General features: G+C 47.2%; 1 long non-coding RNA gene and 1 pseudogene across 1 annotated transcript in view; both read right to left on the bottom strand.

Annotated features, from left to right (window-relative positions):
• Positions 1-1,411: 1,411 nt before the first annotated feature.
• LOC146049859 (uncharacterized) overlaps positions 1,412-12,098 on the bottom strand; it is a 44,160-nt gene continuing 33,473 nt past the window's right edge. The window contains exon 3 of the long non-coding RNA XR_014466223.1: positions 1,412-3,042. This is a non-coding gene — a long non-coding RNA (uncharacterized LOC146049859). The remainder of the gene's footprint in view (positions 3,043-12,098) is intronic.
• On the bottom strand, positions 5,918-6,053 carry LOC146050926 (U2 spliceosomal RNA; annotated as a pseudogene).

The raw sequence follows: 12,098 nt of genomic DNA on the forward strand, positions 1-12,098 counted from the left end.
CTCGGCACACTATTTTATTCTCCCTCTATGGGTGTCGTGGACACTCAAAGAGGGACAAAGTTGCGGCGGGCGGGATTCCAGCATCAGTATTTCGACCGCCGACATATTATACGGTGTGGTAAACTTGGGTGACCACATAAAAGGTGCTGAAATGTTGTCTACCAAGTTTTGGCTTTCAGTATTTTTTTTATGACTGGAGTGCCGACTCACCCCGCAAGTATCTTAGGACATCAGCATCCTGCAGGTGCACCTTTGGAGGGCACCCACCAATATATCTCCCTGCATTTTTCCTATGCCAGCCCCCTGCCTTTTCCAGGCATATGTAATTAGTTGAAAGTAGTTACACAAATAGAGACACACCCATGAGCAGACCACCCAACCAGAACACTGGCCACGCCCCCCACATTATTAGGTGCTGGCCACAACCCCTATTATTGCGCATAATAGGCCCTTGATAATTTTCAGCTCCAGGCCCATTTAGACCTTAATCTGGCTCTGGCTCCCATACCTCTTTTTTCTAACTTTTTCAACCCCCATATTGCTGTACTGACAAAGTCCCTGATCGCCGGCTTTAACAGAAGTACAAATATCTATACATCATGTCCCCTGTGTAGTAACCACATGAAACATGGAATGTTCACATTAATCTGAGATGTGTGATTTCTTTAAATATCTCCCAAGCTATACGCCCACAAGCATCAGGTGATTTATACCTGTGATTTATAAAATATACATTTTCCATCAAGACAGATAAAATATGGACTTGGTCATTGTTCATGTTTGACGTTTGAACACATGGTATGGTCAGACTGCTGTTGAATACCCCTGCCGTGCCCAAAGACAGCTTACAGTATATACACAATCTATCCAGCACCAATGCATCTATAAGCAGACAAGGATGAAGGGGATTATGTTGAACCATCTCCTATCCCGGTAACTGCTTTTCCTTCTCACATGTACCATGAAGTATGTACATACTGATGAAGCTTCACAAGCCTCACTTTAGGCTTCCTGAAACATCCTTAATGCGTTTTTTCAACGAGGCCTCTCTTAGGACCTTATTCTAGTTCACTCTTTCTGACAAAATATCCTTCTTAGATGGACAAAACCATGTGCACTGCAGGTGGGGCAGATGTAAGTTGTGCAGAGAGAGTTAGATTTGGGTGGGGTTTTCATACCTTCCGATTTTTGGGGACGTTCCCGCGTCCCTCCCGCGGTCGTCGGTGTCCCGCTGCGGGTGGGGGGGCAGTTAGGAGTTCCCCCCAATCTGAACGAATAGACACTGTGCGCATGCGCACAGCGTCTATTCGCGGCTGAAAATGGGGGCGCGGCTTAATTAGCATAAACCACACCCTCATTTGCACATACCACACACCCTTTTCGGGCGCTCGCGCAACGACAATGAAGAAAGTTGGGAGGTATGGGTTTTACTACAAAGTGAGATCTATATTGCAGTGTAAAAATAAAGCAGCCAGTATTTACCCTGCACAGAAACAAAATAACTCACCAAAATCTAAATCTCTCTGCACATTTTACATCTGCCCCCCTGCAGTGCACATGGTTTTGTCCATCGAATCAGGATTTTGTCAGAAAGAGTGAACTAGAATAAGGCCCTTAATTACTTAGATGGTTCAGTTTCCAGGCGTCTCATTAGAAGATTCTGGAGGTCCTCTACTAGGAGAGCTGTCTCTCACATTGTCCGACTCACATCAAATACTGTTACCCCTTCAGATCTCAGACAAGAAGGGCATCCCATGACTTCAGCCAGTAAAACCTGCCCTTTCCCCGACCTGTACGCAGATAATTAGCAGCGATTACCTGAAGAAGAGCAACCTAGCATCCAGGAAGCTCATTATTAATGATAAACAATATATTAATACAAAATACATTTTGATTTCACAGAGGAAAGTGTGTAAAGTAGTCACTTCATTTACACTGTGAATAATGAACTTCAGATATGGCCGGAGCCAAGATGCAGACTGTCATTAAACCATTCACAGCACTGCAAGTGGAGGGAGATTAATCAGATTAAGTAACATCTGAGGTGAAATTGCCTGAGTTTATATAATAACAGAAGATGAAAGGATTCTCTGGTTAAGAGGGAAATCGCTTCTGTTTATCAGGCAGGCCGCAGTTGAAGGGCTGAGATTTAATTAGTTGTCTCTCCATAAACTTTTCACTGCCCAGCTTGAAAATTCCAAAGTCGCAAAGTATCATACATTAGATCGTTGCATACCAGTGACGTGGCTAGAAATCCGGCGCACCCGCTCCCCGCCACCCCCCCCCCCCCCAAAGAAGAACGAGGCAATGGACTACAGATGCCGCTGTCTGAACTGACAGGCGACCCAGGCAGCAATGGGCGCTGGGGACCGGCTCATTACATATGCACGGGATGGGGACCCGCTCATTCAATATTCACTCCACTGGGTCCCCGCTCATTAGATATATACAGGGCAGGACCAGCTCATTGCTGCCTGGGTCACCTGTCAGTTCAGCCAGAGGCACCCCCCACAGACCCGGCTGACACCACTCCCCCAAGCCGCCACGAGGTCTGCCACATATGTAGTTACGCCACTATTGCAAACACAACCTAGCGCTGGCTAGGTACCAATACTTGATGTACAACTGTACACCCTCATTGCCTATGGTCTACAGAACAAGACCCTATTGATAAATTCTGTGGTCATTCTAAATCCACAGATGGATGGACTGCAGTGGCCAGGAAAGTCCATGTAGACCTGATATCCTGTTCTTCTACTTCTCTTCTACTTCTCAACTGCCTCGTATTTTAGGACAGTGTGATTTGTAGACTTTTCCAGAATATACAGTATAATAGGAGCAAGTAAATATCCTAAGCTTAGTATCATAGCAAGGTGTCCACAACCCAAGAAACTTTCAGCATTCCAAACTAGCTCAATCGTTCTTGTCTACTCCCCTAGAATGTCTCATATCTTGGGTGGCTTTCTCAGATGCCCGGAAGAGTAGGACATGTTGAGATTTAAGTGGCATCAAGACATCCAAGTGGATATGGGGTAACGCAATCTGCAAATGGACAAAAAGGAGATTGGTGAGTCACATTACCGGTCATTATGATGAATATAAATGTTTGCTCTACCATTTTTGACACCTTTTTTTGACAAATTCACTTGGCACTCAAAGGGTTAAAGGTAAGACTGACTTGTAATTCCATGACCTGTAACATCTCTATGAGTACAAATCCTTGCTATTAGAGTCCACAGCCAAGTCACCTACAGTGTAAGGTGGGTTGGGGGATTTTTTTTATTGTCATGTAGCAAACTTGGAAGATAGTACATGGGAACCGCCTGGGTATTTACCGCTGCCAGCGAAACACCTGCCTATTAATTATTATGCTGTATGAAAGTAAGGAAGACTTTCATCCATCCCATCAACCAATCTAATGTAAAATTCCTGGGTATAAAAAAGGGATCCTGCGTAGGGTCCACTTCCATCACTGCCAGCAGAGTACATGCTGGGAACTGAGAAACCAACTTACACTGTATGTCAGCACGTATTGGCCCATATTCAGATCTGATCGCAGTACAAATTTGTTCTCAAACTGGGCAAAACAATGTGCACTGCAGGTGGGGCAGATGTAACATGTGCAGAGAGGGTAACATTTGGGTAGAGTGTGTTGAAACCGAAATCTATATTGCAGTGTAAAAATAATGCAGTCAGTATCTACTTTGCACAACTCTCTCTGCACGTTACATCTGAGTTTGAAAAAAATAAACTCAGGAGCCCGAGGTGTGCTCCCTACCACCAGTGCTGTGCCTAAACACGTGCATAGGGGGTCGTGCGATCGAATAGGCTCTCTCCCAAAGGAAAAGGGCCCCGTTTTTCCCCTGGTACTTGTGTATTATCACGGCGCCCATCGCATCGCATACCACTAATTAAGGTATGCGATGGCATGCGATTGGACCGATTTGAGGCTTTTCCCGGGCAGAGTGTACAAAAGGTCGGAGGACGCGTACCGCCGCCCCTTGCAGGCTCGCTGTGCTCACCACAATTCGGGTTGGCGTTGATAGTGCGGTGGCGTTAACAATTGGTGGGCATTTAACATAGTCAGTAACCCATCAGGGTGGGTGTACAATCTAAAATCGGGTCTGGGGGGCATTTAACATAGGAATTAGGCATCTGGGTGCATGTGCGACTTAAAATCGGTCGCGATTTTTGGTTGTACAATAACCTGCGATGGAAATCGGGGGTGCCGTGATAATACACATGTACCTTCCCCTAACCCCTCTCAACCATAACGCCGAAGAGGGGAAAATAGGGATCGGTGGGTCCGCTTCGCCGAAGCTTAGAGGGACCCGTTTTCCTCAACCCTCAGAAGGGTTAGGACGGTGGGTCCTCCGAGCCTGAAGGTTTGGAGAGACCCGCATTAGGCTTCCCTCCACCTTGCGGCTCGGGGTTGCCCTCGAGGGGACCGAAGCTCTCCCCAAAAGGATGAGAGCTTCGGCACATTGGGGAAATGGAAGGCCCGTAAGGGTCGACCAAACTACCCAAAAAAACGTGACAAACTACAGAAAACAAAGGATGTGAAAAGTGACAAACGTGAGAGGGAAAATAAATAAATAAAAAGACCCCAGCCAGAAAGCCGGGGTGGGGGTGTGAAGAATTGTCCTACCCCATCCAAAAGGACGAGGTAAGGACATGAAGCACTAACTTAAAGGGAAGTGCGCAGTGCTAGAGCTTACTAGTGCATGGTGATTTTGGGATCATGTTTGACACCCCCGAGTTTCCCCGGGGGCACAGTGCAGCCTTGGTCTCCAGGCAGCCGACCGATCAGCGTCTGACCAAGTGTTTCTCTGTTCCCATCGTAGGGCACTTTTCAGCCCCTGGCATGGGAATGGGTACTCCACTGGGCTTTTTGAATGACTCCCTTAGTGGTTGAGGCCCACTCGGAAGAGCAATCTACTCAGTCTCAGTGTTTCTCCGATCCCAAGGTTAAGGTACTAAGCTGGGCTTTTCGCGGTCTCCCCATCAGAGGCTACGAACCTCTGGAACAGGAGCCATCTACTCAGTCCCAGCCTTTCTCCGCTCCTTGGAATGGATACTAGACTGAGCCTTTCTCTTTCTCATCCTTCGGGGGCTATGAACCCCGTCAAGAGAGCCAAACTACTAGGCCCAGTGTTTCTCCCCCCTCCTACCAGTGGGTTTACGGAAACAACACCTCCTACCACTGGGAGAGGTGAAGGTACTCAGCCAGACTTTTCACCACTCCCAGGCATGAGGGCAGGGCTGTAACTAGGGGGGGGCTGGGGGGTCACGCGCACCGGGCGCTACATGGGTGGGGCGCTATCGGGCCAGGCAGCGGGGGTCCAGGGACGATGGGAGTAACGTTCCCTTTGTGTTACCTTCTGCATGGCGGCGGGGGGTGATATCAGCCTTCCCCCGCTGACGGAGACCTCGCTGCTGGAGCTTCCCCGCGCGCAGGTCGGACACAGAGTGCCACTGCCAGCACCCCGGCACGCACACTCCGCTCACTGGCCGGCTCCCTGAGGTACTGACACAGATAGCACACCGCTCAACACAGCCGCTAATCCCCTCAAAGCCCGTTCTGTGCACCCCTCGTCGGCGCGTTGTGGGGATGTCCCAGAGCCCTGCGAGCATCTGCGACGCGCACACGCTTGGTACATCCCGGCAGAGGGGGGGGATGGATATGTAACAGTCCTATGCACGGCAGCTGTAGGAGAAACTGCGGCAAACACAGCACCGACCCCCTGTATATCCCGTATCATGGACTACTCCACAATCCCCGGACCCCGCTGCACAACAGAGGTATGTGGGCGCAGGTTTCACTCAGCCTCCGGCACCAGGGGCAAGGCAGTCATTTGGGGGGCGACCAAATGACTGCCTTGCCCCGGGCGCCGGAAACCCTAGTTTCGGCCCTGATGAGGGGTCCCAAACCCTCCACCCATCAGAGCAGCTACTCAGTCCAGCCTTTCTCTATTCTCTGCCAGAGGCCATTCCATACCCACTGATAAGTACAGATACTACACTTGATCTGAGCCAAAAGGCTGAGAAGCGATACATCTGCATGTAACGTGCCCCATCTGCAGTGCACATGGTTTTGCCCATTTTGAGAACAAATTTGTACAGCAATCAGATCATTATGTGTAACATTTACCTAAAGGGGTGTACACATGGAGCGATTTTTGCCAGGGAGCGATTCTGACTAAGTAATTTTCGACAAAGCGTTTTTACTAGATACAACAGCGATTTTAACTAAGCGATTTTGTCTATGGGCGATTTTGACTATACTAGAATTAACGTACTTGGTTGGTATTCATTGCAGATCGCCTAGTGAATATCTCCCTCAGCAGTGAATAGCAGCGATTTTGACGAGACAGCCAGCGATCTAGTCAAAATATTCTTGCCTGGCAACTCTTGTTTACTAGGCGATATTATAGGGAGATTTGTCCTTGACAGCGACCTTTACTAACCTTCTAAGCAATTTTGACTATGTATCGCTCCGTGTGTACACCCCTTTATTTACGCTCCACTGGAGCTAGAATAATTACCAAGAGAGCATGACATCCAGACATTATGTAAACAGTCAACAAGTCGACCACTATTAATCAATGTGGTTAATATGTCAACATGGTCAATAGGTCAACGTGATCGACATAACATATGGTAGACATGAGTTTTTCATTACTTTTTGAAATTGCGGTGAGGATGTCAGCTGAATATCGGAATCCTTATCGAGGGAATCAGGTGAATAAAATGACCTTCCCTCTGCCCCCCTTAACCCAACCCTCCCTCCCCTGCATCTTATTTTCACATAAAATCAAACAAACTTGGGGCCTGAGCAAATGGGCAAAACCAAGCTGCACTGCAGGTGGGGCAGATGTAAAATGCACGGAGAGGTAGTTAGATTAGTGTGGGGTGTGTTCAAATTTAAATCTAAATTGCAGTGTAAAAATTAAGCTAACATCTGTGGGTTACATGCAAAAGAAGCTGCTATTTAACCTGCACACAAACAATATAAATGTATTTTCTCCCCCCTGCATTGCAACATGGTTTGTTACAGGCACTAAGGGCCTTATTCTGGTTGTGGCGGCCAAACGTACGTACGTTCCGTATCAGTGTACGTTTACCGTACGCGGACGTTGAGAGAAAGTCCACCCACAAAACATCCGCATACGGACGGCCACAAACACCGACAAAGGGGAGTGGCGTACACTTGAGCGTACGCCACCGTACACGGACAGATCACCGCTTATACACCGACAACTGGCGTAAAACAGAGCGTACACCACCATTTACGGACGGGACTCTTCCGTTTTCACACCGACATCTTACGGCTATCAGAGCGTTCGCCACCTTGTACGGACGGGTCTCGCCTGTTTTCAATGGAAAACTCAGCGTATGTCACCGATCGTGAGAGTTAGCGTACGTCCGTGCACGCTGGCATACCCTTCACATATATGGCCCTCATAATCTAGCCTTTCAACTATGATTAAAACAATTAAATGATTTATTCTAATTGTTATTCAATTATTGTTTTATGTATTTTTATCAAAATGAAAAAAAAAAGTTTGTATTCGAGTGAAAACGTTGACACGTCGACTTGTGTAGATTGAGTGTGCTGCTGTTTAAAGTATATGAAAACACTTACTGAATGTGTGTAAATGGTTACCAAATAACTACCTTGGCATATATAAGCAGGTCTTAAAAAGAATCTTAACTAAAATGATGTAGAAAGATATGCTTCCAATGTGTTTGAGGGCTGTGTGTGGCTTGCACGTTGTGAAATAATGGTTGTGACTTAATAGGCTGCAGCATTGCTTATTACATTCAGGTGTATGTGTTTCAGTAGTAATCAGCATTAATTAGCAGACCCAGGCGTACGCTCTCATGCGGTATCTGTAGGGGTGGTCTGGAGGTGGCGGCCGCCTGTTTTGTGTCCGAAATGCACATTGCTTTCGCCGATCGAGCGGTTGTAGCAGCGTACATTTTTTGTGCACACCCCCGTGTACGCCCATGTTTACGCCCAGTTTTCCTCATTATTTTGGTCCTCTTCCCTCAACACGCCCCTATGCCACCCACAATGACCGTACTCTTGCGGACAGGTTTTTTCGCACGGAAACAACCGTCCGTGAGCGTTGTGGAGTCATCGCGCCTGCGCATTGCGGAAGGTACGCATGCGCAGATAAAAAAAAACCCGGAACGTACGCTTACGGCCCAGCCGCCCGAACCAGAATAAACCCCTAAGTTACTTGCTTTTTTGCTTTACTGAATGTGGCTCTTTGATTGGTGCATATATATAGTACATATCACACCATAAAATCAATTATAAAACAAAGGTATGCTCAATACCAGATATAGTTTAACATTGCATGAGTAAACCTTACTGTGTAATGATTTCACATGCTCACAAACCTCAATGCATGCAGTTTTAAAATATATCCGGTATCGACCATACCTTTGTTTTATAATAAATATTTTGTCGGATTATACCATGTACTGATCAAAGCTCGTTATATTATATAATAAATTGTATCTCCTCACATCTCTTCTATAACGTGCATTGGGCCTCATTCAAAGATGTACCCAGTACCGATATTTGTGCAGTGGATCGATTATCGGTCATGGTTGCACTGTGCATGCGCCAATGTACCTTAGCGATGCTGCTCGCAGTGAGGAATTCTTTGTAAAGTAATTGAAAGACCGGGAACCATTTGGGGTAGGCAGTGGGTGGGGCGACAAAAATTCTGGCGTGTTACAACTGTTGTCAGGGTGTGTCTTAGTCTACAGCTCCGACCCCGTATGCACAAATCATGGCGCCAGCGCCTGAGATCGTCCTGCTATTATGCGCCATTATAGGGTTACTCAGGGGCGTAATTGACACCCTCAATGCATATCAAGGCGGCTACAGTACTGACGTCCACTGTGAAGGCATAAGTGCGCATCAGGTAAAATCAGCAACTTTACTCAGCCCAAGTGAAGCCAGACGCAGTCTGTGAGACTGCTCTGGCTTTGCTGAGACTGGCAGTGACTTCCTATTGGAAGTCCTTCCTGCCAATCACCCAAAGCAGTGCCATTGGGAGGAGTTTCCTGCCACCTGGGCTGCCTCTTTGGCTTCTATGGGCTGCAGGTGATGCAACCCACAAAACATGAGGCATGTGCAGCCCTTAGGTCGGTACTGCGCATACGCCGATCCTGTCCATAACCTCATATGAAGAGCTTACAGCCTACAGTATGTAAATTAAATGATAGGAAACCAATGGCTTGGTGTAATTCGCGGCCAACAATCATTTCACAAGGTACAGAATACAGGGAGCTGCACTGTTGTTAGAGATGTAACCGGACCCTCGTGTTTACGATTTTGGCAAGACCACCCTCAAGTGTTTCATTCAGTTTTAGATTACATTTATAAATATTTACAAAAAATGACAATAAAAATCGTTAACGTTGATAAAAATCAATAAACATTGTAAAAAAAAAAAAAAAAAAACATTAATTTAAAAAAATAGCTCGGTATCCGGAAGGCTGACAATGTCTACATTGACAGGCAATATGGTTGACACACGTAAAAAACATAGCTATGGTTGACACATAAAAAGGTCGACATGCGTTCGTTGGATTTTTTGGGATTCTGGTTGGGAAATGTTAAAGTGCGCTAAACTCAGCGGCAACCACTTTCCATGTCGACCTTGTGCATGACGCATACCCTCCAACATGACCCATTCCATTAGGTACAAAATGCTCTGTTCCTGGACTTCCCTGCCAGTGGCAGTTACAGAGGTTGGACTCCAGCACAGTCCAAAATTCAAAGAGGGGGGTCACATCAACTGCCAGTGAGTCCAGGACAGTGATGTTTGGAGTGGCAGTAGGTGTGGCTCCCCTTGTTGAATATTGGACTGTGCTGCAGCCCCACCTCTGAACCACCTTCTGGGAAGTCCAGAAACAGAGCATTTTGTACCTAATGGAATGGGACATGTTGTAGGGTATGCATGATGATGACTTTTTGGGGTAGACACAGACATTGTCGACATGTTATACCAGACCAGGGGCGGATTGGCTCCTGAAACCGGCCTGGGAGCGGGGGGGCGGGGGTGGGTGGCGTCGATGGTGATGAGCGCCGGGGGGGGGGGGGGGGGGGCTGGCAGCGATAGTGATGCGGGCCCGGGGGGGGGGACTCACCTGAGGCGGCTTATTCCTGGCGTCCAGTGTCCCTGTATCTGGCGCTCCGGCGGGGATCTTGAATCAGGCACCGGGGGGGGGGGGGGGGGGCGCTGGGGAGCTGGGAAGTGCTGTGCGCGCATGTGCTGCAGCCCTCCCGCTGGCCATGTTTGATTTGGGCAAAGTGCTGCGGCCGCTTCCCGCGGCCCAGTCAGCCCAGGGGAGAGTGCTGCCGGCCCCTTTTTTAAGAGTTTTGGGCCGGCCCACCGGGAAATGCCCCGGTTTCCCGGTGGGCCAATCCGCCAATGTACCAGACTTATATATCTCCTTTCCTGGTTATCACTGAGGATGATGGGGGTAGTATGGTCAGATGCCTTCTACCCAATGAAGGCTATTCAGCAATCTTATTCCAGAACACATGGGTAACGAGTATGGGATTTGCAGTTATATTATATTATATTATCAGAACTCACAGGATCCGGAAAGCAATGAAAATAATTTCACAGCTAATATTTATTTATCTACATATTGTATAAGTAATGACTGTTCGTTTCTAGCAGCCAATGAGCGGAGGACAGAGAAAGTCTGCAAATCCTATTAGAACATCCCCAGGGTGCCGTCCAATAAAAAGACAGGAATGTTCAGGCTAGCGGACTGGAGGGTTTATGGTGGCCTGGGTCAGCATTTTATGGTGGGAGAAAGTGCAACTGTACAGGTTTTACATTTCCAGTTATTACTTATTTAATGCTCGTATGGCTGGGAATTAATGAGAAGGCACAGGGGGAAATCTATATGTCTATCCTGGGATAAGATCACAGAGCAGATGGAGGGAAATGCAGAACACAGACATGTAACATCTGGGAGATCGGCAAGGTCTGCTAAGTGCTGCGAGGACACCTGCCACCCGCGGACGTTCTGCTGCCTTACAGACGAGGAAATTGGAGTAAGTCGGAGATTACATGACAAACAAATCCAGTTTGCTACAACATTTGCTTTAATAACGGAGCATTGCAGGATAATTAAATAGGAAAACAGATTAAAGGGTCAATTCACTGAAGGCCGAGGTTGGATTTTAGTCCGTTTTTTGTCCGTTTCACCGTCGGATTTGAAAACTGACCATTTAGAAAAGTAGAAAACGGCCAAAGATCTGACAAGTTTAGAACATTAAACTATCAAGGGAAGTACAGAAGCTGCAGAAACATCAAGAAATGAAGGTAATATGGCAGCAGCCATGCAGGCAAGTGTGGGAGTAGCACGGTACACATCACTATGGTCTGTGTAGGCCTCACTAGGGTTACTAGGATACAGAAAATGGACTAGGGGCCCCCAAATCAAACACCAACCTGGATCTGTCAGCCTGGGATGGAATTCCCAGGCTGCAGCATCCCGGCGGTCAGTGTACCTAAAGAATCAGGATTCTGATGCCAGAATACAACAGATGACATCCCGTATCAGGATGCCGGGACAGGATTGGTTCAGACCGGGGAAGGGGGTGGGTGGGTTAGGTTTAGGCGATGGGGTACTGGGGTTAGGCACTCGCGGGGGAGGGAGGGTTGGGTTTAGGCAGCCTGCACAGGCTGTATTTGAAAAAATTACTGTTAGGAACTGGTTGGTTGATACTTTATCTCTTTCCAAGGCTTAGTACATCTAACCCAAAGACCAGAGACATCGGGGGGAAATTTACTAAGCTAAAATACGGCTAAAATAGGCGTATTTATTTTGTATTATATTCGTATTCATATTTTCAGCATTTACTATGCCGAATATACATGCATTTATATTCGGATTAATGGCACATTCATTTGAATGGCGATTCCTAATTTGCTAATCAGCCATATTTAAAATACGTCCACTAATTAGCGGGATATGGCCGCTAATTGCTGCCAAAATACGCCTGGAAAATACACTTCATTTCAGTCAGATCCATGCAGGCCATACTTGCCTAC

Source organism: Crinia signifera, chromosome 12 (genome assembly GCF_055691185.1).
Source record: "Crinia signifera chromosome 12, ASM5569118v1, whole genome shotgun sequence".
In the NCBI taxonomy this organism is placed as follows: domain Eukaryota; kingdom Metazoa; phylum Chordata; class Amphibia; order Anura; family Myobatrachidae; genus Crinia; species Crinia signifera.